We start from the raw sequence: 27,535 nt of genomic DNA, 5'->3' as shown, positions 1-27,535 counted from the left end.
TCATTCACACCCACCTCCCAACTATCCCTAAACTTGGGCATAGCAATTCCCCTGCGGGCTGGAACAGTAATCCTAGGTCTCCGCAATAAAACAAAGGAATCTTTAGCCCATCTCCTGCCCCAAGGCACACCTACACCTCTCATCCCTATACTTGTAATTATTGAAACCATCAGCCTTTTCATCCAACCCTTAGCCCTGGCCATACAATTAACAGCTAACATCACAGCCGGCCATCTACTTATACACCTCGTCGGAAATGCTACATCACTACTAATTTCCCTAAACCCTCCAACGGTCCCAATTATCCTCGCCCTTCTCACCCTACTCACCATCCTCGAACTCGCCATAGCCCTAATCCAAGCCTACGTATTTACCCTCCTAGTAAGCCTCTACCTACACGACAACACCTAAGGACCCACCAAACTCACGCCTACCACATAGTCAACCCCAGCCCCTGGCCACTCACAGCAGCCCTAGCTGCCTTACTCATAACATCCGGCCTAACAATATGACTTCACTTCAACTCCAGCACCCTACTGGCCCTAGGACTACTAACTAACCTACTAACCATGTACCAGTGATGACGAGATGTAGTACGAGAAGGCACCTTCCAAGGCCACCACACAACCACCGTACAAACAGGATTAGGATACGGAATAATCCTCTTTATTACATCCGAAGTCTTCTTTTTCGCCGGATTCTTTTGAGCCTTCTACCACTCAAGCCTAGCCCCAACCCCCAACCTAGGAGGTTGCTGGCCACCAGCAGGCATCTGCCCCCTTAATCCCATAGAAGTTCCACTGCTTAACACACTGGTACTGTTAGCCTCTGGAGTATCTATCACTTGGGCCCACCACAGCCTCATAGAAGGAAACCGCAAACACAAAATCCAAGCCCTTCTCATCACAATCTCCCTGGGCATTTACTTCACACTTCTCCAAATCTCAGAATACCTCGAAGCTCCTTTCACCATTTCCAATGGCGTCTACGGATCAACATTCTTTGTAGCAACAGGCTTCCACGGCCTCCATGTAATAATTGGATCTACCTTCCTCACCATCTACCTCCTACGCCAACTAAAATTTCATTTCACATCCAAACACTATTTTGGCTTCGAAGCAGCAGCCTGGTATTGACACTTCGCAGATGTAATCTGTCTGTTCTTATACATTTCCATTTACTGATGAGGATCCTATTCTTTCAGTATCAGCTAGTACAATTGACTTCCAATCAATTAGATCTGGTCACAACCCAGAAAAGAATAATCAATCTAACACTAACCCTCTTTGTCAACTCAACACTAGCACTCCTGCTCATCACCATCGCCCTCTGACTCCCCCAAATGTACACCTACGCAGAAAAACTAAGCCCATACGAATGCGGATTCGATCCCGTAGGATCTGCCCGCTTGCCATTCTCTATAAAATTCTTCCTGGTAGCCATTACATTCCTTCTATTTGACCTAGAAATCACCCTGCTACTATCACTCCTGTGAGTCACCCAAGTAAATGGCCTCAAACTAATACTTACCATTGCACTTATTCTGATCCTCACATTAGCACTAAGCCTGGCCTACGAATGATCCCAAAAAGGCCTAGAATGAGCCGAATATGGTAGTTACTTTAACCATAACAACTGGTTTCGACCCATTAAATTACAACATCTCGTAACTACTAAATGCCTCCAATTTACATTAACATTATCCTGGCGTACGCCACATCCCTTGTAGGGCTGCTAATATATCGGTCCCACTTCATATCTTCCCTATTATGCTTGGAGGGCATAATATTATCCCTATTCGTCCTAGCCACCACTCTAGCCCTAAACCTACACTTCACCTTATTCTATATCCTTCCCATCACTCTCCTAATCTTTGCAGGCTGCAAAACCGCCGTAGGCCTAGCACTCCTAGTAATGATCTCTGACACTTACGGCCTAGACCACATACAAAACCTTAATCTTCTACAGTGCTAAAACTCATCATCCCCACAATCATACTTATCCCCACCACATGATACTCCAACAATAACATAATCTGAATTAACTCAACAATTCATAGCCTGCTAATTAGTCTCATCACCCTTCTCTTCCTAAATCACAACAATGAAAACAGCACAACCATATCACCAAACTTCTTCTCAGACCCCCTATCATCCCCCCTCCTAATATTAATAACCTGACTCCTTCCCCTAATAATCATAGCAAGCCAACATCACCTCTCCAAAGAAACACTCACCCAAAAAAAACTATACATCACAATACTAACCTCACTACAAATTCTACTAATCATGACATTCACTGCCACAGAACTAATTATGTTTTACATTATATTCGAAGCAACACTGATCCCAACCTTAATTATCATCACCCGATGAGGTAACCAACCAGAACGACTAAATGCAGGACTCTACTTCTTATTTTACACCCTCTTCGGCTCCATACCCCTACTTATTGCACTAGTCTATATCCACAACTCCACCGGCTCCCTAAACCTACTACTACTCCAACACTGAACCCAAACACCCCTACCCCATGATCCAACACCCTACTATGAATGGCATGCATAATTGCCTTTATAGTAAAGATACCACTCTACGGACTTCATCTCTCACTATCAAAGGCACACGTAGAAGCCCCCATCATCGTATCCATAGTCCTTGCAGCCGTCCTCCTAAAATTAGGAGGATACAGAATAATACGAATTACTATCATTCTAAACCCTCCTACGGGCTCCGCAACCTATCCCTTTCTTATCCTCTCCCTATGAGGAATAGTCATGACAAGCTCCATCTGCCTGCGCCAAACAGACCTAAAATCCCTCATCGCATATTCATCTGTTAGCCACATGGCCCTTGTAATTGTAGCCATCCTAATCCAAACGCCCTGAGGATTCACAGGGGCCACAACCCTGATAATTGCCCATGGACTTACACCATCCCTACTCTTCTGCCTCACGAACTCCAACTACAAACGCACCCACAGCCGGACTGTAATTCTAGCCCGTGGACTACAAATACTCCTTCCCCTAATAGCGACATGATGACTGGTGGCCTCCCTAACAAATTTAGCCCTCCCACCAACCATCAATCTAACCGGAGAACTATTCGTAGTAATAACAGCATTCTCATGATCAAACATCACGATCATCCTCATAGGATTTAATATACTGATTACAGCTCTGTACACCCTGTACATACTAATCACAACACAACGAGGCACCCTCACACACCACATTACCAATATTAAACCAACCCTTACACGAGAAAATTCCCTAATACTAATGCACATCATCCCACTTCTACTCCTATCCCTCAACCCCAAGACAGCTCTAGGACCCCTTTACTGTAAATATAGTTTAAACAAAACATTAGGCTGTGAACCTGACAACAGAGACTCAAAACCCCTTATTTACCAAGAAAGACCCCAAGAACTGCTAATTCTTATAACCATACCTAAAATTATGGCTTTCTTACTTTTAAAGGATAGAAGGAATCCATTGACCTTAGGAACCAAAAATTTGGCGCAACTTCATATAAAAGTAATAAACCTATCCCTATCCCTATCCCTAACGATAACCTCACTTGCCATTCTCACCATTCCCACCCCTACCAGCATACACAAACACTACCCACACCACGTAAAAACCTCGACCCAACTTGCCTCCCTAATCAATCTCACACCTGCCCTCACATTTATCCACTCCGGACAGGATATAATCACCTCCAACTGACACTGAATCACTATCCAAACACTAGAACTATCCCTCAGCTTCAAACTAGACTCCTTCTCCATAATTTTTACCCCAACAGCCCTCTTCGTCACATGATCCATTATAGAATTCTCCCTATGGTATATACAATCGGACCCCAACATCAACAAATTCTTTAAATCTTTACTTATTTTCCTTATCATAATACTAATTCTGGTCTCTGCCAACAACCTATTTCAACTCTTTATCAGATAAGAAGGAGTGGGCATCATACCTTTCCTCCTAATTGGGTGATGACATGGCCAAACAGACACAAACACAGCAGCTCTGCAAGCAATCATCTACAATCGCATCGGCGACATCGGCTTCATCCTAGCTATAGCATGATTCTTTGTCCACTCAAATACATGAAACCTTCAACAACTATTTATTCTCAACATGGACCCGAATTCCCTACCACTAGTGGGTCTCCTCCTCACCGCAACAGGCAAATCCGCCCTATTCAGCCTACACCCATGGCTACCCTCTGCAATAGAAGGCCCCACACCCGTCTCAGCTCTACTTCACTCCAGCACGATAGTCGTAGCAGGGATCTTTCTACTAATCTGATTCCACCCCCTAATAGAAAACAACAAAGCAATCCAAACACTAGCACTATGCCTAGGCGCCCTTACCACACAATTTACAGCAATCTGTGGCCTAACACAAAACGACATTAAAAAAATTATCACATTCTCCACCTTGAGCCAACTAGGCCTAATGATAGTAAGAATCGGCATCAACCAACAACACCTAGCATTGCTCCACATCTGCATGCACGCATTCTTCAAGGCCATACTATTCATATGCCCCGGCTCTATCATCCACAACCTAAACAACGAACAAGACATCCGAAAAATAGGAGGCCTGCATAAGACCATACCCCTTACAACAGCCTCCCTAATCGTTGGAAACCTTGCCCTCACGGGCATGCCATTCCTAACAGGCTTTTACTCCAAAGACCCAATCATCGAGACCATTAATACGTCGCACACCAACGCCTGAGCCCCTACAATCACACTCATCACCACTATCCTCACAGCTGCCTACAGCACCTGATTTATTTTTCTTACATTACTAGGACAACCCCGCTTCCCAACCCTAATAACCATTAATGAAAACAACCCTAACCTCACCAACTCAACCAAACGTCTAATGATTGGTAGCATTTTCGCCGGTTTCATTATCTCACAGTATTCCCCCGACGAACATTCCCCAAATAACCATACCCCCCTACCTGAAGCTGTCTGCCCTCCTCATCACTATCCTAGGCCTTATCCTAGCACTAGAACTGTGCCTAAACTCACCCAGCCTAGTCCCTAAACCACCAGTGAAGGCTTATTCAATTTTAAGTTATTCTGGACTGTGCAATAATCCTCTTTGGTTGTCCCTGGTTTTATGGTTTTTGTGAGAATGAAGGAAAATGATACAAATAAGAAGCAGAGTAATACTGAGAGAGGCAGAAGCCTCTCTCTCTCGCAAGTGGAATTATTCTAGGAGCAGGATTCAGAGCCAGAAGTGTACTCCCAGAAATTCTCTGAAAATTTAAGGAGGGATTTGACTTCCCTCTATATGTGGGATGCGGCTCAAGTCTTTTTATTCAGATACGGAAGTATAAGGACTGGTAAGAACTATTTGGCAGACAGATGCTACAAACTATACAAATACAATAAAATGTGAAAATAACACATTTTTAATTACCTCCACATAATAATTCCTGATACAAAACAATGTTAAGTCCAAAACAGGAAATACTAAAATGATGTACTTGAATATAACATTTGTATTCATTAAAAATATACAATAGATTGACAAATATGCTTATCCTTCAAATGTAATGCTCTAAATATAGCAAATTTAAAAATATGAACTAAATCTCTGTTCTAGTTTCCCAAATCAATGTAATTTTTAAAAATTATTTAATGATATATTTGATTATAGTATGCTGTAATGTGTATTCCAAACCTAACGAAATTCTGTTAAATAAATGAAGATTGGTTAATTTGAGTTCTACATTTATGAAGCAATGATATTTGATGAAGGTCTGATAATGAACAAATATGATGCTTTTCAAGCTTTCTAAAAATTGCTATGATAACACAAGTCATGTCAACCACTGAAGAGAGGATATTGGTTTTAACATAACAGCAAAACACCCCAGCTAAATTATTCTAAGTAAAAACTTTTTTAAAATGTGTAGATAATTACAGTAGGCTGAATGATGTCCCTAAAATTCATGTGTTGAAATCTTAACCCTCGGTAATTCAGAATGTGACTGTACTTAGAGAAAGGGCCTTTCAAGGGCTAATCAAGGTAAAATGAGGTCATATGGGAAAACCCTAATGGTATATGTCTGGTGTCCTTATAAGAGAAGGAGATTAGGACACAGACACACACAAACAGAAAACCATGTGAAGACAGATGGAGAAGACAGCCGTCTATGAGCCAAGAAGAGAGGCCAGAAGAAACAATCTTCTTAATATCTTGATCTCAGACTTCCAGTCTCCAGAACTGTGAAAAAATAAATGTGTGTTGTTCAAGCCACCTGGTCTGTGATACTTTGTTATGGCAGCTCTAGGAAACTAATACAGTGATAGTAAGGTTGTGTAGGTCATAGTAAGACAGGATTATCCCATATGATGTTTAATACTTTACACCTGTTTAAAATATAATCTATTTTCTTCCATGCAAATTTCAACATTAGCATGGATAAATTAATTCAATGAGGACCTCTTGAGTTAGGGAAGGATCACGTTAGGCTTGTAAAATTTAATCATTAGGCCATAAATCAAAATATTCTGTTGTATTTATATAATTATTATATGTATCCTATGCTTAAAGTGGTTTTTAAAATTTGTTTGTTTTTTAAGAAAGGAGTTGGGAGATGAGGTGGGTAACAATATAATTTTGAAATTATGTAGGTAATTCTATTCCTATTTGTGAATAGTGATCCAATAATAAAGTAGAAACTTCACTTTTAACTTTTTAAATATTCAATATTACAGTCTTTCATGATATAGATTATTTGATCAGTAATACTAATTTTCCTAGGGGAAAAAAAAGTCACTGTCTAATCATTAATACACACTGACTTGACACAGCCATTTCAGAAAAACTTGTAGTATAGGTATACAGGTAGTGTGCAGAAGTGTCTTAGGCTGCAATACAGTATCCATTGGAACATGTTTACAGCACCTTTGCCTTTTTAAACCCAGCAGAGCAGAATCCACAAGCCCTTCAAAACATAGGACAACTAAATTCATTAAGTTAAAGATCACATGTTCATATCTTAGTAGTGTACATATAAGTATAAAGCAAAAAGGTCGATCTTGCATATTTCAATAGTACTGATACAGCATTAAACAAATAAATAATTAACTTGAAAACGGGCTGTAAGATTAAAAGGTGGCAAACAGTTTGAAGTATATAAAGCACAACAATTGACGATTACAACAAAATTATACATTGATTTGGTAAATTAAACTGAGAATGTCAACTATTTTTTAAAATAACCTTTTCTTTAAAAGGTAGAAAAAATATTTGCAGAGACCTTTCACATGTAACTTTGATAGAGTGTCCTGGTTCAGCTGCAATCACCCACTCACAATTCAAAGAATCTTTATAATAACCTGGCCGTCCTGGTGAGAGAATCACTCCACTGGGTGCTGAAAAAGGCCACCACATGGAGCTGAAAAACAAGATCAGAGAACAAACAGGAACAACACTTTTAGAATAAGTTGCAGGAATTATTCTTACACTAACTATTATTTTTAAATGAGTCTCTGCATAAGCTAATTAAATGCTAGTTAATACTATTTTTGAAAGTAAAATGCATCTGGTCAATTACTTCTGTTATTAAATGATTATTTTCCCAAAAGATGTAATTCACTTTAAAATACGACATAGCTACACTTAGCATATTAGATAATAAACTGATCATCCTCAAGTCTCCAAATGATATCCTTTAAATGTATTCTCTTGTCTCCATCATCATCTTCATCTTCAAAGCTTGAAAAAATATATAAGTTGTTAGTTTTAGTTTCTTTCTCTTTCATTTTCTGATTATGTCATCAAATCCTGCTAATGCATCCCACACCCTGTCTAAAACTTTGAGTTCCTTTTTTCAGAATGGCTACTACAATTTAGGCCTTTATTGATTCAGTATGTTATTTCTCATCTGTTAATTTATCTCTTGCTTCAGTTCAGCTGTCAGAATAATGTCCTCCAAATTATAGTTTCATTATACTATTTCCTGGACATGCATTCCCTTTCCTAGACATGTATTTTGATCTCTTTTCTTTACAACATCAAATTTAAATTCTCTCCTTACCATTTCAAGTATTTCACCCTCTATTTTTCCCTAAACTTACACACAATTCAAACCACAATGATAGCATTATAGTTCCAAGTTAAGAACTGATGAGATCATTTTACTGTAAGCATCTCATTTTGGAGATGAGTAAACAAAGTTGCAGAGAGAGCAACTTGCTAAAGTTCACATGGCTTGAAAGTCTCAAAAGCAAGTTCAAGACAACTTTTGCAAAACAGAACCTCAAAACTGTTCTTCCATTATTTCCTGTATTGGTAAACAAAACCATCTTCCATCTACTTGCATAAACCAGAAAGCTAGAAGTATTCATTTTTCACACTTCCGTTATTCTTTCCATTTTCTCCCATATCCAACCCAATCTCAAGCTCACTTTTCTTAGCTTTGCAGCTTCCATCTTTGTTTAAATTACCATAATCTTATTCCTGGAGTATAAAAACACCCTCTAACTGGTCTTTGCATCTACACTAACTGTCCTCCACACCGTAGTCAGAGTGATTTTTTTTTTCAATCCACACATCTTACTGTGCCCTTCAATGGCTTCTTTCTGTGTTGACAAATAAGGCCCTGCAAAATCTAGCTACCGTCTGCTCTGTAGCCTAAACTCGGAACTTCTCGCCTTCACTCTGCTGCCCAGCTACATTAGCCTGCTCTATGTTCAAGAAGTACAAACAGAAAAAAAGAATTGAGCAAAGGGTATTTGAGATATTACAATTATTAGAAAAGAAAAAAAAAGATTACCTGTATATTAGATCAACTTTTCAGCACATTAGAGACTATTCCCAATGATCACTTCATATTTTTATGTTTTTAAATATTTCAATTTAAACTCTCTCCTATGTGTTTACATTTTTCTTTTCTAACTTGTTTCTTTCTGTTTTACGGAATTTCTAAAATTTGTTGCTCTAGACACTATTTTTACTTTTATTTATTTTTCAAATAACTTGATATAAACCAAATAAAATAGTAAATATTTATAAATTGGCCTAAGAATTAAGTATTACTATAAAATGTACATTTGTATAAAATATATTCTATGTGAAATCGACAAAAGTTATTTGTATGAGATAAAACTTTCATAAAAAACTAAATTTTTTTCTTTAGTAGAATTTAATTTTGTTTCTTAAAAAGCTTTCAAAGTAGGCCAGTTTCATGAGGATTATTTACTCTTCCTAGTTATGATGATTCATAATTAGGTTTCCTGTGGGGTTATGTATTTCAAAAATAAAATTATGTGCATAATAGTTACTTAAATTACCATATTTTAAAAGACAGAGGTAAGGATTTTTGTGAGAGAAAGCCCTGAAAATATGGAGCATTTCTGACAGAAATCTTTATTAGGTCATCAATTCATATTGTTCCAGGAAAGTGTTTGTGCATTCAGGCTAATCATCATTAAAAGAGGTAATTCGTCATAAAATTAAAAATTGAGTAATGTGCCATAAAAGATTAAATATAAAGTATGGAGAGACATTTTGACTGGCTCCTCAGTCCAAGGGCCCTGCCTGAGGGAGGCAGGGTGAGGAGGGGGCATTAAAGCTGTGGTCACTATCTGTGTCCTGAAAAGGCTTTCCTGAGTGGTGACACTTCTAAAAACTTGGTCTTCTACTTAGCTAGCAACATTTTCTGAAGTAGTTTCTTTCTCCCACTATAGGGTTGGAATACTCCAAAATTATTATTCCAAAAATATAGGAGCAGACTCCCCATAAGATAGGAAGCCTAAGAAGTGAGAGACACATGCTCATATGAGTCACTCGGAGAAAGCCTTACGATCAAAGTCACTATCAGACACGTGGCAGGAAAATGTGCACATGGAGAAGCCATGGTGTAGCCACAGAAGAGCATCGAGTGGACAAAGTGCAGGAAAAAAGGAGAGACCAAGAGTAGAGAAATATTCAAGATGAAAAAAAAAACTGCCGTAGAAATCTGCCCAAAGTAGATATCAGTATAAACATACACACATATATAAATGTGAGCTTTACAACAAATACCTAATAATAATATTAACAGAGATTGTGTTTGTAAAGAGAAATCTGTCTGCAATATGAATAACAGTACAAGCAGAAAGACAAGTTAGTTGTCTAAGCCTTACAATTTTGCTATTTCTATGTTTTGCCTATGTTATTTAATTAATAATTTTCTTTAAATATTCACACTTTTATTTTAACTTAAAAGACATCTCTTGACTTGTCATAAGCAAAAATATCCATTAAATTAGAGATTTCATGTACTAGTTATTTTTTCCCCAAATACCTGAAAATAAATATGTATCTATTGAAATTTAAGACATGCTTATACATTTAACACCTGAAATAGGCTTGCATATCTCCAGGTGTAAAGGTACTACCCTTTAGGAAAGATTTCTCTAAAAGACAATAACTATCTCTGGCTGAAAAAGAAACTTGAAATACATAGAAAGCAGAAAGAAGACCAAGACCATAATTAGGTATTCTTAAAGTCCCATTAATTCATTCATTTATCATCTATTCATTCATTTTTCAGTTATTTAATACACAATATGTGTCAGGTATGTGTCCTGTAGCATTTGTACTATTTCTACTAATTAGCATTGAATGTTTACTATGTGTGAGGCACTGTGCTGAGAAGTCACCTGGATTATATAATACTCAAAATAATCCAGCAAGTTTGGTACATTATTATAGATATAAATACCAATGCATAAATAATTTAAATAATTTGCATTTGAGCTACCAAGGATTTGAACTGAGGAAGTTTGACTCTAGAACCCTCTTTTCTAAAGTCATTAAGATACTCTTCCTTTCCTCATAATGCTCATGGTGCAAAAAGACAAAAGTGTAAACAAAAGCAAAAATGCCATATGTTCTATAACGAAGATATGTCCACGGTATAAGGGGCCTGAATAGGGCATGAATAAAGTTTTCATAAAAGATATTCTGTTTAATTTGAGTCTTCAGGGATGAGTTTCTATTCATGAGTTCACCAGGAGGAAAGGGAGAGAGGACATTGTAAATTGAAGCCACAACATGTTGGAAGGCATAGAGAGTTCAGTTGGCACAATGCTTTTGAGTAGTACCGGTACCTTTATTGGGAAACCAAGAAGTGATGGAAGACGAATGAAGAAGAGGAGAAAAGTGCTGGGCATTCTACACACTGTGTTCTGGAAAATGAACCAAAAACAACTGAAAAAATTGTAGACAAAAGATACATATACATATATAGACAAAGAATAAGATTTTCATTTAAATGGAACTTGCACGTAAAAAGGATTAGGGGCAATGCACCTGGAGTTTGGAAGATCACTTAGGAGATTGTTACAATTACCTATAAAAGGCATAATCAGATTCCAGAATAAATTGTACCTGGGAGGGGCTGAATATGAGGGATATTTAGGAAGTAGACTCAAAAGCATTTAGTGATGACATGGAAGGAGTGAGCAAGAGGATGGAGTCTAAACTGCTCCGTGGGCCTCTGGCAAGTGCAAAGTAAAAAACACAAAACAGGAAGTCTTACGTGGAAAGCTAATGGGATTCGGCGCTGAGGCTGAAGGGTCTGTGAAATATCACCAGGAGAAATAGAAAATAAAATATGGAGTTCTTGGCTATCTTAGGAGTCATTTTCAACACAGGGTGGTGTTAAAGCTTCATTGTACATGGAAGGTAAAAGTGAATAGAGGGCGGGGGGAAAGGATGGTTGAATATGCAAACTTTTGAAAAAATTTTCTTAACTTAATAAAATTAAGTAGGTATTGACAAATGCCAGTATATCGCTATATTTGGGCAAAGGCTGGGGTGAACTATTTCTATTTGGGTCTTCCTCTGTCTGATGTGTGTGAATTGGGATAATTGTAGCTTGTAAAATAAATTCCTAGATTTTAGTGGTGTAACAAAATAATTCATTTTCCACAGCCCTCAGCTTGACTGAACTTTAGACAGGATTCTTCCTGATTCTAGAGGCCCCTCTCTGCCTCTTTTCATAGAGCATTTGCTTTAGAAAATTTGTGAATTCTTTCTCTGCCATTTTGAGGTGTAAATCTCCCACTCTCGTGCTAGTTTTACATCCCAGGAATGTCTTTCTCAATGACCTGGAAGTCATCCCTCTGAAATGTAATCAATCACCCCTATTTCCCAGTTTCTGTGGGAGGGTAGGGATCCAGTTTCAATAAGCTCATGGTAACCACAAATAACCTAATCATATTGGCCAACCTCCCTCCTAACATCCTCCTGTGTCACTTTTCTACTAGCTCACTCCAGTGCTTAAAAACCCTCCTTCCCTTTCAGAGTAGTTGAGTTCAATCATTCTTCCCTATTGCATTAATCTTAAATAAAGTCTTTCTTGCTTGTTTAACTCTGCTGGTGAAATTTTTCTTTGACATATTCATGAAACAGTACAAAGAGGTGAACCTATTGGCAGAATAGTCTTCTTCCATCTAATCGCTCAAGACGTAAGACAGCAAAGCTGCTGCTATTTTTAACATATGACTTCCTACATTGCCTTGGAGGATATTTCCAGTTCAACTAGCTTTTCTGAACGGCTAGCCATTTTTGCCATACCAGCTAAGACAGTTATAGCACTTGGCAGTTTAGAGTGTGCTTCATATACATCATTTAATTTGGCTCTTTTAATTATCTTGTGGCATAAAAATGCTGTTTTTTTTTTCTTTTGCCGGTATTGCAGATGAAGAAAAATCACGAAACATATGACCCAATCAGGAACACAGACTTAGGTAGTGGTAGAGCTGAGACTCTAATTCGAATAATTAGATTCCAAGTTAGAAACTATTTCTGTGATAGATTTATTGAATTACCTTTCCAGGAAGGACATTTATTTAAGCACTTCTTACTCTCCTTGCCACAGGTTTAGTGAAAACAGAGATAGATGGAAGGTTAAGGGGATAGACTATTCAGTCCAAAGAGTTTTAATATAAATTTGAGGTTCTAAACACCCCATTTTAAGTGCTTCCCTTATAGTAATTTATTTATGATTTATTTATTAATTTAATAAACATTTATTTAGTTTTCACTACACATAAAATACTGTGCTAGCTGATAAAATGTTTTTAAAAATCTATATGACATCATACCTGCCCTCAAGAGACATAGACTTTCTATAAGAAAAACACAGCTAACATACTTGAGTTGGGTAGGTTGCCTGGAAATATAGAGGAGGGACAGATAGCATCCCAGGGAAATTTGGAAAACGTTCCTGATGGAAATGTTGCCAGAGGAGAGCTTAGATTAAAAAACGAATAGAATATATGATTAGAGGGAGAGGGATAGAATGAGCAAAGGCAGGAAGTGAGAAATACTAATCTCTATGGGGTCAAGTGGTTTTTTATTGCTACAATTTATAGTTAGTGGGAGAGTAATAAGGAGCAGTTCATGGAGACCTTTTGGTTTTCTGAAGTGATTACTGCTTGCAAAGATTTTCTAAATTTGGGGACCCCCGGGGAACATGTTAAAATGCAGATTCCTAGAATGCATCTCTAGTAGTTGTAAGGTAGGACCCAGAAATCTGCTCAGTTAACAAAACTCCCCACCTGATCCTTCAGATCTTTTATTATTTAGGCCTGAAAACCACACTGATAAAATTTAAGAGGATGTGGGTGGTCTGTAGCTTCAAGATTCTTCTGGATAATCTCTCAGGTTTATGGGATAAGGAGGTGATTTGGGTATGTTTGTGAAATACAGGTTGCTGCCTCTCTTGCCCTCTTTTGTAGCAATGAAGACAGAGCCCATGAGAAATATAAAGTTGACATAGTTCATTTATCCACTTTTATTTTTATAAGTCCTGAAGACAGTCTGTTATAAATAATTTTATATTGGAATGCTGCCTCTTTTCTGTGTTACTTTAAGCGGAATGGACAAATTCAAAATACTCAGTGTTTTAAGACATGTATGAAAGAATCAGAAATACTTCAGACTGTATTCAAATAAGATTATCTTGAACAAAAATGCCAAGCACTTCTGCTGTTCTGCAGCAGAAGATGCTCTTCCATCTAAGAAGTGCCACTTAGGTGCTCAGAAGACAGTTGGAGACTATGACAGCTGGGTTTTCATCGCAAAGCATTTGCAGTAAGTGAATTAAAGAAGCGAGCATTCTAGCATTTTGGTCTGATAGATGACCTTTGTGTGGAGTTGTGGCTGATAAAACCTAGATGCCACCTCAGGGATTATCAGACAATGATAATTCCATTTATTTCCTTTTTTTAAAAAAAATTTGCTTTATGGTTCTGGGTGTGATAAGTAATAACCAACTCTCTCTAACCTCAGCACACTGGAAAATGATTCAAAGAAAATTATGGGTAACAAATCAGGCCTGTATCTAGGATAAAAAAAGAAAGGTAGAAACACAGGAAGTCAAGGAGCATAATTACAGAGAAAGACTAGGCACAGTTCTGCACCTCCTTCCAGTTCCATAATCTCTTCTTCCCCTTCCCCATACCCACGTCCATGGACTTTAGGAGCAAAACCCTGAAGATGGCTATTAAATTAGTTTGCCTTATTAGTTATCCAGCAGATCTGGAATTTAATACTACTTAAAAAAGTAACTAAAAGAGGGGTTTATTTTTAGATTTGAATATGTATATGTATGTGAACATGCATTCTGTCTATGGAAACCACAAATCAATTCTGATTTATACATCAGATTGTTACTCTCCTTGCTCACTCAAAAGAACTCTGCAAAGAAAATGTAATGTCTGAAAACAAGAAGGGCTTCCTTTCCTCTGAGGCTAACTGAGAGTCAAGAAAAAACTCCTCATCCTCAAAGGGAAAGTTCATCAGGCATGAAAGTCCAGCCTTGTCTCCAAGCAGTTCTCCAGGAACTTCAGTCCCATCCTATTCACTCAAAGAATTCGCTCAGATTTCCCGTTAGGGAGTAGGGAGGCTCATAAGCCGTCGTGACACGGGGAGTCCTCTGCTGAGGGCCAGGAAGTCCCTGCTCGAGTGAGCATTTTATGTAACGTTCTGACATGAGCAGAGCAAAAACCGATGATCCCTCCCTCCTTCCTTCCTTCCTTCTTTTCTCTCTTTATTTCTCTCTTCCTTAATTACTGCCTTCAAATATGCACTGCCAAATCTTCCTCTCTTTAAAAAACATGTTTGGCAGATCCTCTTCCTTATCACTTTCAGTATTAAAAACCTTCGTCCAGTCTAAATTTAAATATTTCTCTCATTCCCTCCAGCCACCTACCAAGATGCCTCTTTGTGTAGTGGCCAGAGAGACACGCAGGATGGGGAGGAGCGAGCGGAGGACATCTGGTGCTTGCTGATGCACTCGCCAATCACCTCAGCACTTGCAGTTGAGGTAAGGTCTCCTCTTTCCCACTTGTGATGGTTAACTTTAGGTGTTAACGTGACTGTATTGAAATGTACCTCGAAACCTGGGAATGCATTATTTTGGGGTGTGTCCATGCAAGTGTTTCCAGAGGAGATTAACATGTGTGCCTGGGTGGACTGAGTGGGGAAGATCTGCCCTCCGTATGAGCAGGCACCATTCAATCCACAGGGGACCCAGAGAGAGCAAAAACAGATGAAAAGGTTGACTCTCTATCTGTTGGAGCTGGAATATACTCTTCTCTCCTGTCCATGGACACCAGAACTCCAGGGTCTTCAGCCTTTGGGTTCCAGGACTCACACCAGCAGCAGTTCCCAGCTCTCAGGTCTTTGGCCTCGGACTGAGAATTTTATCATTGGCTTACCTGGTTCTGAAGCTGTTGGACTTAAACTGAGCTATGCTACCAGCATCCCAGGGTCTCCAGCTCGTGGAGGACATATCACCGGACTTCTCAGCCTTCATAACTGCATGATCCAATTCCCCTAATAAATTCCCTCTCATATATCTAAGTGCATAGTCTATTAGTTCTGTCTCTCTGGAGAGCCCTGAGTAATATAACACCTCATCCCCTTTCTTTCCCTTTTAGGTCCCTTTTTCTGTGGTGAGTTAGGGCTGGGGTGAGGTAGATCGTGCTGACATAGTTCTTTCCTGGCTGTTGCTGTTTCCCTTGCTGAGAAACAGTGCCTTCCACTTGTCAGGTATTAAAAATGTATGTTCTCCCACGAGCAGAATGAACGAGTTGTTTGGAAAGGCCAAGTGTGGAGAGGGGTGGCCTCTCACTCTACATTTTCCTCATACAAGAGAATTTCAGCCTTTCTTAGTCACCTCCCTGCTCCCACCACGGGCAGTACATCCTATGGTCTCTTGTTGCATTTCCTTTACCTGGTGGCCAAGCCTTAGCACCTTCTTTGGTATTCACTTGATGCATAAGAAACTCACATTCTTCTTGACTAGCCAGATTGTTTGAACTAGACATCTCTCCTTCTCTCCATCCTGTTTGCTTTTCACCAATTTATTTTTCCTTATTCAACAGGCATGAAAGGGAGATCACCAAGTCTGCCGAGTAAGCAAATATCCACTTGGGGATTCTAGACTCTCTTTCACACAGGCACCTCCATTCTCTATGAGCCCTTCTCCTCTACTTGGCTTGAAGATAAGGAGACTAACATCCTTCTTCCCATAGGGAGATGAATAAAATGCTGAACAACTCTTGACTCCAACAGTTACAGATCGATCGATAGATAGAACAATAGATAGAAAGATTTATAGATCTCCTTTACTTTCCTTTTGCTGCTTATACAAATTGGGAATGGCATGACTGAAGTTATGACTGAGATAGAAGAGTCAGGTAAGACACACTTAAGCTCCTGAGGGGCTCTCTGGACTTCAATTATTGATGGAGGGAAACATTAATACTTTTTTCTTTTTAGATGGGGGTGGTCTAAGTTGCCAAGTCCAAAGCAGCAGGAAAACCTGTCTCTACACCTTTTTAGTCACGCATTTTTTCCTATAGTTTTCCTTATCAAGAAGGCTGCAATGATAACAATTTTTGAAATTATTGTGAGGCTCCACTAGAAAGGTGTGAATTTTCTTTGTCAGTCTTCACTCTGTATTTGAATTAAATCATCAGCTTTGAGCCAATATCGTTCACCTGACTCTTCCAATGTATTTCATTAAATGTAATCCTCTTTATCTATAAAGCAGTCCAGTGAATGTGTTACATCCTAATCATATTCAAGAACATGATCATGTAATCCAGAAGGCCAATATTTCATTTCCATTTTTGTTGGGGAGATTGCCTAAGTTCAATGGGGGCGTTGCTGGCTACAGTGTAATGGGCATGGGAGGCAGAGAGCCAGGTAAAAAGGAAGACAGAAGAAGTTAGCATATATGCATCAGAGCCTTCTGACACCCAGAGGAGAAATGATTATGAAGAAACTAATGGGTAAGCACAGGTGAACTGAAATATAAGCCATTTCTAAATTTACATTACACATCACAGCATCTGCATGAGATTTGGGAGGGAAAGGCAAGGTACTACTTAAGGGAATACTACTGGGACCAAGTCTTTATAGAGAAGAGTGGTATAGCACTTTGGCTGCTATGTTGAGAATAGAACTGCACAGGAAAAAGGGCAGAAGCAGTGAGACCAAACAGGAGGATTTTGCAGTAATTAAAGCCAGAGAAAATGGTTGCTGGATCAGAATGTTAGCGGTAGAGACAGTAAGAAGTAGTTGGGTTCTGAACATATTTCAAAGGTAGACCTAACCATTTTTTTTTTTCTGATGCATTGTGCATGGTTTTGATAGAAAGAAAGGAGTAAGGAATGACTCAGAGTTCCGGCCTGAGTTATGGAAACAATGAAGTTGTTATTAATAATGATGCAGAAACTCTGTGACAGTCATTGGTTTGGAGTGAACTGGGGGAGACCAGATCAGTTTTGGACAGGTTAAGTTTGCAATGCCTATTAAACATCTAAGTAGAGATGTTGAGTAGGAAGTTGAATATATGAGTCTGGAAATCAGGGTAGAGAACTAGGCTGGAGTTGTACATTTGAGAGACAGCAGCATATATATGTTATTTAAAGTTAGAAACTGGATGAAAATCATGAACAGAATGAGTGAAATAGAGTGGAGAAAATATTCAAGATCTAGCTCTGGGACACTCAAACAGAGATCACAGAGATGAAGAGAAGCCAGGAAGAGATTCCTAAATGAGCCTGAGTAGTATATTTACTAAAATTAAATTTAATAAAATATATAATTTTTAGACTTGTCTAACTTATTTTTCCATGAACAGTGAAATAATTTTATACCTTGAAACTATTGAGAAAAATTTGATTTTAAAAAGTAATAACATGGATTTCAAATTTTATAACTAAACAATAAATACATTTTAACCCAACTCTCTTTCTTGGTCTGCAAATAAACTTCTGATCTTTTAGTCTTCATGAGTATAGTTCAATAGCATTTCTTTTTTTAAAAAATGACATTGATCAGTGAATAATAAATGCTCATACTCAGGAACTGTTTCCTTCTGTGGCTGCAATAGAGATAGAAGACTTAATTTATGTCCAATTGTCTTTATGTTTAAAACAGATAATTCTAGATGACTTAGTGCTCACTGCTTGACACCTAGAAAAAGAACTTTCCTGTTTTATCCTAAGTCTCATGACATTGTATCTCTTTCAAGTTCTTTTGGGATGTGTTGGCTGGTTTATTACAGGCAAACATAAAAGTGAACATTTATATAGAAGAAATGCAACTCACAGAGTAATTTGAAAAGATATGCAAAAAAATTTTATCTCTTTTTTAAACAAGATTTTTTTGTTTTTTGTTGTTTTTGGTGGCTGGCTGGTACAGGGAAATGCTTATTTTTGTATAAAGTAGAAAATGTGTTTACCAAGCTTCCAACAAGACAGAATTTCAACTGAAAACCATTAGAAAGGGAGGAACCAATCTTTCCTGGTGTCAGAGTACAGTGGAGTGGGTCTTCTTTTAACGTGAGAGTTACATAAGGGGCAGAGAGGCTGAATACAGGTGAGCAAAAGTACACCTGTATACTGGGACTGGGAAAGAGAAAATAGTAGGGGAGAGAAGAAAAGCTTAGTGATGAGAGAACTGTGTGTGTAAATATAGGGAAAGAGAGGAGAAGAGAAATGATAATGATGATGATAAGTTTTACATGTAACAGCTAGGTTGAATGGTGGGGAAGATAATTGAAAAATTTTCTGTCTATTTAACTGTGCAAAATTTGGAATGATGACATATAGATGGCAGAATAGATGATATGCAGCGTGGCTCCTCCCAACACTGATCAACTTACAACTGTTAATATTAATATTAATATCAACTTACAACTATTAATATTAAACAATTATTAAAAACTGCCATCTTGAGATCACTGGAGCTCAGGGAAAGAGTAGGAGAGACCTGTGGAGTTCATGAAGGTGTGCATGGCTATGGCAAGAGGGAGGAGGGATCACTCTAACCATTCCAAGCCCTGGCTGCTTACAGGGCTGGCATGGTACAAGGCAAGCAGCAGCTGGAAGCACACAGAGCAGTTACCAAGAGATTAACAATCCACAGCAATAACCTTTGCATGGAGCTTGGAGTCTTCAGGAGAGAAGGGTGCTTCAGGGTGCACCATCCCATTTCCCAGGAGAGCGAAGCTACTAGCAAGCTTCGCCTGGATGCACATAATAGTGAGGAGCCACAGAGGGGAGGATGGAACACCCCAGAGGTTGGTGAGTCTTGACAAGGGACTCATACATGGCCTGTCCCAAAGAAAGCTTCTAGAGTACCAGGGAAGTGGGGTGGTTGAACCACCAGGGGTGCAGCACAGGCAACTGATCTGCTTTTAGATCAGTGGAGACCAGTCAGGGCAATAGAACTGCGAAAGGTGCAATTTGTGAGAAAGACTTAGTCCTGGGCTGGAATTTCCACACAGTCCCGTTGTGTTTGTGGTAACCTCACAAGATCCAGAAGTGACTACAAGGCTGACAATTAAAATATGATCTACACACAGAAAGATTTCCCCAGTTTGAGAAACAGCAGCAAAACAGCAATTTAGCTCAAGTACAGAGCTCAAGTCCCAGTTCCCCAATTTGGAAGCTTCCCCCAAATTGGGAATTAACTATAGGACAGCAAATCAGTTCTAGTGTAGAGTTTAAGTGGTGGTGGTTACTATTAATCATCACAGTATGGAAGGGGAAAAAAACAAAACAAAACAAACAAAAAAATCCCACAGACCAGAGATAAAATGCTGATATTAACTAGTAAAGGTCTAATACCACCAAAGAACACCTATAAAACCTAGAAGAGGAAGACATTTCCTCAAATGGCTAGGCATTAACATAAAGATAAAAAGATTGAGAAAGAACAGAGAAATATGATACCACCAAAGGAAACAAATTACCAGCAATGGATCCCAAGGAACAGTGAATTTATGAAATGTCTTACAAAGAATTCAGAATAGCCTTTTAAGAATGTTTATGGAGTCACAAAAAAATACAGATAGAAAATTAAATGATATTTGGAAAATAACTCAGGAGGAGAACAAGAAACATGACAAGGAATAGAATTGATTAAAAAAAACAGAAATTCTAGAAATAAAGAATACATTCTCTGAAATGAAAAACTCAATAGAAAGCTGCAACAGCAGACTTGATCAGAAGAAAGAATTAGTGAGCTCAAATGTGGGACATATGAAATTATCCAATTATGGGAGCAAAAAGAAAAGAAAATAAGGAAAAATGAAAAAGGAATGCAGCAATTATGGGAATCCCTCAAGAAAAATAACCTCTGCATAATTGGCATACTAGAATGAAACAAAAAAGGTAGAGACGTACAAAACATCTTTAAAGAAATAATGACTGAAAAATTTTCAAATATCAAGAAAGATGATAGTATCTAGGTACTGGAAGCTCAGAGATCACCAATCAAATTCAATCCAAAGAGGAACACCGCAAGGAATATCATAATCAAATTATTAAAAACCACAAGCAATGAGAGAATACTGAAAGTAGTGAGAGAAAATATACACATAACATTTAATGGAGCCCCAATATGTCTCTCACGGGACTTCTCAGTAAAAACTGTACAGGCTAGAAGAGAATGGATGGTGTATTCAAATTGCTAAAGGAAAAATACTGTCAGTGAAGAATTTTGTAGCCAGCAAAACTAATTTTCAAGCATAAAGGAAAATAAAGTCTTTCCCTGACAAACAAAAAATAAGGGAATACATCAATAGCAGACCTGCCTTACAATAAATGCTAAAGGGAGTTTTCAATCTGAAAGAATAGCAAAAAAGAAAAGAAGGAGGGAGGTAGGGAGAGAGAGAGAGAGAGAGAGAGAAGAAAATTTTAAAAGTAAATCAATAAAACCAAAAACAACAAACAAAAAGAATAGAGAAAAAAAAATTCAGAGGTACAAAACTCACTGGTAAAGTAAGTACACAGACAACCTCAGAATACTCCAATGTAGTAAGGATGGTGAATAAATCACATACATCTTTAGTATGAAGACTAAAGGACAAACCTAACAAGGAAATAACAAATACAACAGCCATGTAAGAGATAGGGAATATTAAAAGATGTAATTTGAAACAACAAAATGTCAAAAAGCATTGTGTGCGGGGCAGGAATGATGTCCTAGCATAGAGTTGGCTCTGTTTTTTTTTTTCTTTTTTCTTAGATGTTGAAGTTACGTTGTTAATCTGAAATAATCTTTTATAACTATAATGTGTATTTTGTGAGACTCATGATAACCATAACACAAAAACTTGAGACACACTAAAATTAAATAGCAAGAAATTAAAATATACTGCTAGAAAAAAACACTGAACCACAAAGACAGTAAGACCAGAAAAAAGAACAACAAAAAAAAAGAACTACAAAGCAACCTGAAAAAATATAACAATATGGCAGTAGCAAGCATATAAATAACAATAACAGCTCTCTATATAAATAACAACTAAATGTAAGTGAATTAAGTTCCTCAATTAAAAGACACAAAGTGGCTCAATGGATTATAAAACAAAAACCAACAATACGCTGCTTATAAGAAACTCACTTCTGGAGTTCCGGTCAAGATGGCAGAATAAATGGTCCCCAGTGTCACTCTCTCATACAAATCAACCAATTTACAACTATACAAATGTAACAACCACCAAGCTGGGGCCGCTGGAGCTCAGGGGAAGAGGAGGAGAGACCTACAGAGTCCATGAAGAGGAAGAAACCATGATGAGAGAAAGTAAAAACTACTTGGAGCATTTCAGGCCACAGCCACTTTAAGGCTGGAGCTGCTGAGCACATGGAGCAGGAGCCAGCAGAAGCTGCAGCTGTGCCATTTGGATGGAGTTGCTTGGAGGCAGCAGGGGAGAAGCTGGCCTTGGTGGCCCCTGGGACAGCAAGACCACTAATAGGTTTCCAGTGGACTCACTCAGGAGTGAGGAGCCAGAGCAGCTGCAAAAGGGGAGCCATTCAGAGGCCAGTGAGTCACAGCAAGGGACTGGCACAGGGACTGTGCCATGGGAAGTGTTTGAAGCATGGGCAGTGGGAGAAACAGGTGGTGAGGGAGACAGGTCCACCAGGAGAACAATGAGACACAGCAAGGACAGCCGATCCACCCCGCAATCAGCACAGGAACACTCAGATGAGACTGGTTGGGAATGCAGAATTGCATAGAGTGCAGTTTGATGAAAAGACTCAGGCCCAGATCAGAGTTTCTACACAACCCAGGTGCACCGGGTCTCTGGAGAGCTAGAAGTACCTCTAAGGTCAACCATTAAACCCTGAAATGCACAAAAAAAATCCTCCCTAGGGATACAGTAGCAAAGCAACAATTTAGCTCAAACACAGAGCTCAAGTACTGGTTCTCACAGGAAGTTCCCCCATTTTAAAAGTAAGCAAAGGACAAAAAATTATTTCCAGCCCAGGCACACCACCAGTGCCTCAGGGCCCACCACAGGACCTGAGACATGGAGCCAGGGATCAAACCACCCACCCACAACTATGCACACTGCGAGCAGCTCGGGGTCCACCCAGGGACCTAAACTTGTAGCTGAGGACTGGACCCCTGCCCACATCCAGGCACACTACCAGCACCTCAGGGACCTGCCCAGGGGCCTAGGGCATCAAGCTGGAGACAGTACCCCTTACCCACAACCAGGCACACTACCAGCACCTTGGTGAACCACCCAGGGCATCGAGCCAGGGACCAGACCCCCACCCACAACTAGGCACACCACCGGCACCAAGAAGCATGCCAAAAACATCACCTCCATGTGGGTAGCCCACCACAGTAATCACAGCTGCCATGAAAGTGGCTGGACATCACAACCACTACACAGATGGTCTGCCTGCCACTGGAGTGTTGACACAAGGACAGTCACCAGCAGAGACCAAAGAAAAGAATGGAATGTCTCTCTCCACAAAGCCCATTCCAGAGTGACAGGAGGAGCATTTACTCTATGATAATATTGGGGGACCTGAACACACCTTTCAGCATTGGACAGATCATCTAGGCAACAAATCAACAGAATAACCATTACTCTTTCAGAGGGAGAGAAGAAATCTGGGGTTATCAGTGGTGGCAGAGAGGGGAATAGGGAGAAATCAGACAAGGGGCATAAAGAATAAGTACAATTTGTAACAATAAATATACTAGCAATATTGATTTGATCAACATGTTGACATTGAATCCCCAAAATATGTATAATCAATTATGATTCAATTAAAAAAATGTTTTTAATTAAAATAAAAATAAATAATAATTCCTAAAAAAAAAATAAAATAAATTCAGTGTGGTTAGAACACACACACACACACAAAAGAAACTCACTTCCTCTATAAAGACATACATTGTCTCAAAGTAAAGGAATGGAGAAGATATTTCATGCAAATGGAAGCCAAAAAGAGGAGGAACAGCTATATTCATATCAGATAAAATAGACTTATAGCCAAGGAAAGCAAAAAAAAAAAAAAAGATAAGGAAGGTCATTATATGATGATAAAGAGATCAATTCAACAAGAGGATATAACAATTCTAAATGTGCACACACTCAACAACAGAGCACTAAGATATATAAAGCAATTATTATCACACCTAATGGGAGAGATAGAGTCCAATACTATAGTAGTTAAGAACTCTGGTATTCCACTTTCAGCAAAGGACATACCATCCAGACAGAAAATTAGCCTAGAAACATCAGAACTAATCTCTCCTCTAGGCTGATTGGATCTCATGGACATTTACAGAACATTCTATCCAACAGCTGCAGAATACACATTCTTTGCAGCAATACATGGAACATTCTCTAGAACAGACCATATGTTAGGTCACAAAACAAGTCTCAACAAGTTTAAAAAAACTGAAATTCTATCAACTATTTTCTGACCACAACAGAGTAAAACTAGAAATCAACAACAAAAGGAACCCTGGAAACTGTACAACATGCTCCTAAACAATGAATGGGTCAAAGAAAAAAATCAAAACGGAAATTAAAAAATTCCTGGAGGCAAATGAAAATGAAAACACTGTATAGAAGTTTTGCATCCAACTTAAAGAAAATCAGAGTAAAAATCTGTCATTTATCAGTGCTTCTTGAATACTTAGTAACAGTTCCTGAGTCTGCCTGAATCAAATCATACTAGACAATTGAGCTATATTAGCAAGTAAATTGTTAGCAAAATTCTAGTGCCAAATGGTTAAAAAAATGATAAACATGAGCAGAATGTCATTAACAGAAAGGGAAAAGGACATTGTAAAGACTATTCTTAGTTTGAATAACGATTTAGCGGAGAATGCACAATTCAAGATAGAATGTTTCAGCTAGACTCTAGGTGCTAGAGGAATGGATTTAAGCAGTGTTACACAACTTCAAAAAAAGGAGGAACTCAAGGAACTTCTTTATGAAGTAACTACTCTGGAAAATGGTTGTTAAGTAGGTCCAAAAGATACTGAATTTCTTGAGATAGAGTGTGCTTTTTGAGGAGAGAGGTTGGTGGACGACATATGGCTTCTGAACGCGCCCTGAGGGATTCATTACTGATCTTGGATTTCCACTATGGGTTCAAGACATTTCTATCTAGGAAGCTGCCATTTTCTAATGTTGATGAAAGGACTGTATACGAGAATGGAAACACTGTTGTCAGTTGTCAATAATGTCATTCTTGTATTGCTTATTATTATTGGTGTTGGTGTTATTAAGCAGAGAGATATTTACTTGGAACCATGTCTCTATAAAACGTGGGAAAACACACCTGACCCTTAAGCGGATAACCTGTTTCATCTAGCCTACCTAGTTCATTGCCATTACTTCCTTGCTCCTGTAAGCATTTGAGGTCATGATTCATACTGCCTTGGGCATTAGGTGCTATTGGTGAATTCCGATCCATCACTACTGCCATCTAGTGGCAGTTGGCTTAGCCATCATGGAGGACATAAACACCCAGATGAAGTTCAGCAGAGTGCGAATGCTGGAAAGAAATGTTCTGGCTACGTATCAAACTCATCGAAAAGGTTAAAAGCAAGATATCCACCGATGTATAAAAAGATTGGAAGATGAGAAGCACCTGCAACAAGTTCGTGGAGAGCGACTTATAGACAACTTACCAAATAATCACAGACTAAATCCCCAATACGAAGGGGTCTCATGAATCTGATGAAGCAAATCAGAGTGGAGAAAAAAAAGTTAATTATGGCTGTACTTAAGAAAGAAGGCCAGATAATGATGATGATATAATGATGCTCGGATTATTTGAAGTACGGATGATGAGGCAGCTGGCCTTCTTGGCCGGCCTCTCGGAGTTGGCCCTCAGATGGGTTTCCCAAAGCTCAACAGGTAATCTTTCTGATGAGTCAAATATTAAACCCTAAGATTTGCCTTCTATGTAATAGTGTTGGTCACAAGGAAAATTCCGGTGACTAGACATCCTCTGGGATTTTACTGGTTGGTTAAAGTTTCTAGGATTTGAGGGTCAAGGATGGCTCCAGTTTGCACTGCTTAGCATAGTAAAGAAAATCTAGTGGCCCAGTGCTCCCTTGAAAAAAATAAATAAATAAAATTATCTTACGTATGTTTCAGGAGACGCAAACACACATGCTTAGATGAAGAGAGAAATGAAAATATAATTATGTCATGAACTTTTCCCTTTTCCAAATTTCTTAGCACTTAACACTGGTAGAAGAGACTTTAAAGGACCTGAGATAGATGAGCCTAGCAAATGCTCTCAGAGGCCCCAGAAAGGAATTTTGATCATACTACAGGAACAAAAATGTAGGTTTAGGGTTTGGGAAGAAAATTCCAAGGGAGAAGTTTCTTATGAGGAAACTGCATTTCAGGAGGGCTAAACTTAGTGAGGAGGTTCACAGATACCCGATGTGGGGTGTGGACTGTGCAGAACAGAAAAATGAGCGAATGTGGGGGCAGCAGGGCTGTGAGGGGAGTGCAGGGCAAGAGAGGGAAAGCTGTTTAAGCAGCTTCTGTGAGTGGGAAATTTTGGCAGAGAGAGAGGTAGAGGATTGTTAGGAAGTTTTCTATGTGACATATTATGAAAGTCCCTATGCCCGCCCATTAAAGGGATCTACAATAATCATCTGCAATATTCTTCATGGCTTTAGGATGTTTCTTTGCAGGAGACACATGCAGAGACTGGCTGCCGATAAACCCAGTCACATTCAGGTTGTACTCTTAGTGTGGGTGGAGGAGTCACCAACTGTCATTAAACTGAGTTAAGATGACAGTTTGTGGGATTCAAAGTGAAATAATTTCAATGCTGACTGCAGTAACTAATGCATTGTGTTTTCCATTAGCAGAACTGAAAGATCGCAAGGTTTTAAAAGGCATCTAATCTTTCTTCCTCATGGTGAGATTGAATCAGCCCGTTCTAGAGAAAGAAGTTCAAATTTTCAGATAGCCCAAATCTGTCCTTAGTTAATGCATCAGTGTTGAACTTCAGGTCAGTATATAAAATGTATAACCCAATTCTGTACAACAATTGTATTTAAGCTATCTAAAGTGAATCTAAATTCAGCTGTGAGATCACAGAATGGGAACACATTATGATATCATTTCTTCCTTTTGTCTGACAATCCTTATTTAACAACTATGGTGGATGAAAAGTTTCCTTTCACTTTTCTCAAAGATTTTCTACAGTTTTAGGATTGAGGACTGATTACCAGGAGTGGATCACTAATTTGCCAGTGTTTTGTGTGAAGCAAATAAAATACATGTAGAGAGTTAGTTGGATTAATCTATTAAACAGACCATGTAAATGTGCACATTTAAAAATTTCTTCTATATGAAATGTTTAATATAAAGATAATTAAAAAGTTTTAGAGAAAGTATTAAGTATGTGTTAGAGGCTGTGATAGTGTCCTAAAAGATGAACTATGAGAAATAATGAGCAAAATTATTTTATCAAAATATGGAATGTTTAGAGAACAGGCAGAGAGGGCTCCCAGCCACAGTTCTCTATGTAAGTGGGAGTGGCTGTGTGACAGCTTGAGGATTGGTAGGAAGAGGGGGAAGATTGAAAAAAATTTAGGAAAAGAAAAATAAGCTTTCCTCAGCTAGACTCAGGCTTTCGTTGTTGTTCCCTAGCAGAACTGAGGCAAAACTAAAGGAAATCAATACAAACC

At 38.7% G+C, this 27,535-nt stretch overlaps 1 pseudogene; it reads left to right on the top strand.

The window, feature by feature from the left end:
- Positions 1-1,342: 1,342 nt before the first annotated feature.
- LOC134384439 (NADH-ubiquinone oxidoreductase chain 5-like) overlaps positions 1,343-27,535 on the top strand; it is a 60,884-nt pseudogene continuing 34,691 nt past the window's right edge.

Source organism: Cynocephalus volans, chromosome 8 (genome assembly GCF_027409185.1).
Source record: "Cynocephalus volans isolate mCynVol1 chromosome 8, mCynVol1.pri, whole genome shotgun sequence".
In the NCBI taxonomy this organism is placed as follows: Eukaryota; Metazoa; Chordata; class Mammalia; order Dermoptera; family Cynocephalidae; genus Cynocephalus; species Cynocephalus volans.
Note: the sequence above shows the minus strand (reverse complement) of the source record. Positions and strands in the feature narration are given on the sequence as shown.